Source organism: Terrapene carolina, unplaced genomic scaffold (assembly GCF_002925995.2).
Source record: "Terrapene carolina triunguis isolate 2854851 unplaced genomic scaffold, T_m_triunguis-2.0 Scaffold210, whole genome shotgun sequence".
Taxonomy (NCBI): domain Eukaryota; kingdom Metazoa; phylum Chordata; order Testudines; family Emydidae; genus Terrapene; species Terrapene triunguis.
This window is the reverse complement of record NW_020664561.1, coordinates 28,973,698-28,978,658: the sequence shown is the minus strand read 5'-3', so window position 1 is coordinate 28,978,658 and position 4,961 is coordinate 28,973,698.

Genomic DNA, 4,961 nt, shown 5'->3' with positions numbered 1-4,961 from the left:
TGCAGGAAAATCACAGAGTACCCCCCCTCCCGAAGGAAGGAGAGCACTTGGCACCTGCGGAGACCCACCCTACAGCCCCGGGCGTTCAACGATGCAAAGGTGGTGACTGTCATGTCGAGGGCTGGGGCAGATCCTCACAGGCGGAGGGATCGACGGCCTCCAGCGGGCCCCGCATGATCCCATGCTCGACCCCGAAGGCCAACAAGGAGTCGCGGAATCTGCGAGCCCGCCGGTAGGCCGCGATGTCTCGCCGATCGGACCCCCGCCCCTCCCCCAAAAGTGCCTCCAGAGCCCGGAGGACGAGATGGAAGTCCCCCCAGCGCCGAAGGGCGAGCTGCACCTTACCCTGGGAACCACGGGTATCCGAGAGAAAGAGGCGCAGCTCATCCCGCAGCGCGGAGGGGGAGGCAGCGGCCGAGCCGCTGCCATCCTCCGGCAGGGCCCCCGAAGGGTCCTCGCGGCCCACGGACAAACAAGGGGCCGAGCTCCGGCGCCGCTGCGCCGGGCCGCCCGTCACTGTCCCCGGCAAAGGGGAGGGCGGCTGAGGGAACAACACAGCCCCAACAGTGGCGGGAAGGGGAGACACGAAAGCCGTCCCCCGAGGGTCGTCAGCAGGCAACGAAAATGCGACAACCCCGGGGGCGGCAGTGAACCCAGAGGTGGCAGAAAGAGACACCTCGGGGACAGCAGGAGAGGGAACAGGGTCAAGGACAGGAACAAGCTCCCCATCCCCTGCTGCCAAACCGCTAGATTGCGGCTCCCCCTGGCTAGGGTCAGCATCCATGGGGACGGAGGCAGCAGGGTTTGGGGAAGGCTCTGGGGCAGAAAGTGTGGAAGGGGCGGGATCGGGGGTAGAAACCGGCTGCTCAGCAACAGCCGTCACCCCAAGGGGCTCGGCGGCTGTGCACGAGATGGCAGGCGCGGCCGGACTGGCAGGTAGGGCCAAGGGTTCCCCCAAAACTAAATCGGGGGCGACAGGACCGGGAGCAGAAGGGGGGCCCGGGACTGAGTCAGCGCTCGGAGCGGGGCCCGCTGGTGGAAGGTTGTCCTCCCCCTGGGTAACTGGGGTCAAACCCAGGGCCTCAATCTCATCAAAGAAGGAGGCGAAAGCGGTCCCCTCGGCCCCGGCGACCTCCCCGCTAGTCACGGAGACAAAGGCTGCCCCGGCAACGTCGGCGGCGGCGGGGGACACGGTCGGAGCAGGGGCCGGGAGAACCGCTACCGAAGCCTCCTCAGATGCGGGCTCAACAAAGGGGACAGAAGTTTCCCCAGCCGCTGCCACGGCATCTACGGTCTCCATGGCCGGCGCCTCCTGCTGGGTACCGTCCGGGGGCGCGATGGAAGAACTAGCAACGTCGGCCCCCCGCAATATCTTTCGGGGGTCAGCTCTCCCTCCTCATCAGAGGGGAGGGAGAGAGCCCGCGATCCGCGGGCGCTGCGCTTTCCCCGGACGGTAACCCAGCCCCCTGAGGTGGAAGAGGAGGTGGAGGGCCGGTCAGCAGGGGCGGGGCCAGAGGGCAAGGGCAGTAATTTCGGGGCTCGGGGTGGCAGGGGCGAAGGGCCAGAGGGCAAGGGCGAACCCTCTCCCTGGGGCTGGCCCGACCCCGCGGCCGGTGGAAGCTGCCCCGCCATCACCTCCACATGCCCCGCCGATCCAGGGTCGGCGACGGCAAGGCCCGCCCGCTCGGCCGTCTCCGCGGCCAGAGCGGGAAGCGCGGCAGAAGGAGGAGGGACGGCGGCAGCAGCAGTGGCCGAACCGCCAGGGTAGCCGGCGATGACAGGGCCGGCACTCTCCCGGGCCCCGGGGGTCCCGGACGCTCCTCCAGGCCGGGCCAGGGGACAGTCCCTCCGGACATGCCCCGGCGCTCGGCAGAGAAAGCACCGGGCCTCCCCCGTCGAATAATGGACCCGGTAGTGGGCCCCTTGGAAGGGCACCAGGAAGGACCCCTCGAGCGCCGTTCCGACACCCGCCGCCGGCGGCAGTTGGAGCTGGACCTGCCGGTGGAAAGACAGGATGTGACGGAGGGCGGGGTCCTTACAGCCCAACGAGAGAGGGCTTACAATAGAAATAGGCTTCCCCAGGGCGGAGAGGGCAGGCAACAGGGCGGCATTGCGGAGGTAGGGCGGGACGGAGGTCAAGACCACCCGTACACCCAGGTCCTCCAAGGGTTCTAAAGGAACAAACACGCCCCCCACCGCCAGGCCACTTTCCACCGCCTCCTGCGCGGCGGCCTCCGACGCCAGGAAGAACACGGCCTTCCCATACATTTTGGAGGCCGCCACGATGGCTGAGGGCCCCACCACCCTCGCCAACGCCCGCACGTAGGTCTCGATGTGGGGCGAGGCAGGCACCAGGGGGCAACGGACGCCATGCCTCCTAGTTAGCGAGGGGAAGGGGCCCAGGCCACCGGGGATGGGTCCAGAGGCGGCGGTCGGGGCGGATGGCGCGGTGGTACGCGGGGTGGCGGCAGCCACCTGGGCGTATGCTCTGGGGGTCCGAGATGGAGCGCCTCCAGAGCTGGTGGAAGGGACAGCAGGAGAGGGAGGGGCCGCGGCCGGAGTCGGGCCCGAGGCGGGGATTGCGGCCCCACCCGCAGGAGGCTTGGTTCCACGGGCGGGGCACTTGCCCTTCTTCCTCCCTTGGCCCTTCCTGCCGGTGGAGAAGGCAGCCGTGGCAGCGGCGGTGTCTAGGGCAGGGCCAGCCGAGGGGCTGGCCACTGGGGCGGGCGGGGACAACAGGGCAGAGGAAGGGAGCGGGGCAGGGGCGAGAACATGGGCAGGGGCGGGGGTAGGGGCAGTGGTGGGGGCAGAGGTGGGGGAAAGGACAGGAGCAGAGTCTCCCGCCATTACAACCAGCAGCCACTCCTCCCCTCTAGGTAATAGACAGAGGAGGAGGGCCCAGCAAACGGGGTGGGGAAAAAGGGGAAAAAGGAGAAGGGGGCTAACCACCCTCCCCTATGAGGCCACAAAAAGGGGAGGAGGGCGCCCCTGGGGTGAGTGACGGGGAAGCAAGGAGAAAGCAACCACTCCTCCCCGCTAGGCTGCAGGCTGGGGAGGAGGGTGCCAACGGGGGGGGGGGGTGAGGAGGCCTGGCTCAGGAATGCCAGCCAGCTGGAAACTCAAGGCCAAGACTGGGCTGGGAACGCAGCCAGCAGGCTTGAAACCGATAAGGGGGGGGGAAAGAAGGGGGGAAGGTACAAACCGAAAAGGAAGGGGGGGCAGGGTAGGATAGAGCCAACTAATACGGGGGGGGGCTACAGGGAGGGGACCCCACCAGCTAAACGCAGGAGGGGGGCAAAAAAATCCAGGGTAGAGAATTAGGTGCACCCACAGCGCTCGTGAAGCGTAGGCTCTGCCGCCCGCTGCTGCAGACAAAACAGTCCCGGACGGCGGAAAAGAGCGGGGGGAGCAAACAGCTCCGCCGAGGGGCGAAGAGCAGGTCCAGATGACACGCGGGGCGGTGGAGGGGCTGTCGGCGGTGGGGGTGGTGGTAGTGGGGGGGGGCAGATGGTCGAAGGGGGGGGCACCGCACCCCCCCCGCGCCCCCTTCAACAGTCTGCTCAGGGGACGGGACAGGAGAATCCCACGTCGACCTCAGAGCTTCCTCGCACGCGATGGCTTCCACTCCGAGGAATTACGAGCGAGAGACTCAGTACCGTCTACACTCCAGCCGCGTCTCGACAGGGGACGGGACAGAAGGATCCCACGTCGACCTCAGAGCTTCCTCGCACGCGATGGCTTCCACTCCGAGGAATTACGAGCGAAAGGCTCAGTTCCGTCCACCCTCCGAACGCGACCGGAGGCACCACACCACCCCGGGAGCAAAGTTGGCAAAGTCACTCAAAACACAGTTCTTACACAAACCCCTCCACAGTCTCTCGAATCAGGAACACAGGTCATCGGCCTCCGCGACGGAGACAGCAGCTCCCACACAGGCAGCAGCGGGCGGCAGGCGTCCGGCCAGGCAGAGCAGGCAAGCAAGCAGGCAGGGGGGCCCCCAGACGGTGTTGATGCTGGGGGGGCTGGAGCTTCTCCCTCCGGAGGCGAGCGGGGGGGCAGGCCGGCAAGGCCCCCCCCACCGCACTCACTCACTCACTCACGCAGCAGCAGCAGCAGGAGAGGGCCAGAGGGAGAAGGGAGCCAGAGCACCAGCAAAATGCGACCGACCTTGTAGTGAGTCGGTGTGGCTCCCCTCCTGCCTACCAGAGGGAGCCCCCTTGCAGACACCCAAGTGGGCGCAGCCACCGCCGCCTGTCCCCGCCCCCCCGGAAGTCAAGGGGCGGGACAGGAAGTATAAAAGCCGGCTGCCAGAGCTCAGTGAGGCCCCAGCCACCGCAGGGAGCAGACATATGGCCGGGAGCTCGCGGCCGGGAGACCTCCGAGGCCTGTGGCCGCTGCCCTAACTGTCCGGAGCTGCCCCGAGCCCACTACAAGGAGGAACCACCGGAGCCCGCCTGCTCCCGTCATTGGGAGGAGCTGTTGGAACTCCCCCACACCAACCCCGAAGGCGAGACACCACCAGGGTCCCTCCGCCCCTGCTGTTACCCAGAGGAGCCGCCCGAGGTCAATTGGCCGGATTTCCCTGAGGAGCTGCCGGACCTGCCGCCAAGCCCCGGCCAAGAGGAACCCATGCTGGTGGACTGGACCGGGCCGGGTACTGCGGACGAGGTAGGGCCTGAGGGGGAACCTGGAAGTAGCCCGGGGGTAGGCGACCCTGGTCAGGCTGCAGACATGTGTGAGCTGATGTCAGTGTGTTTTGGTCAGGACACCCCACTGACCTGCAGAGGCCGCTGCTAGGGCCCCGGGCTGAGACGCAGTGGAGTGGGTGGGCCTGCGTCCCCCCTGCCACCCCTGCTCACGGGTGGCAGGCTTCCCCCTCACCCAATGCTCAGGTAGGGGCCCTGAGCTTCCTAACTGTGGTATTGTTGCTCAGCCCCTGAACCAAAGGGCCTGAGCTCCCT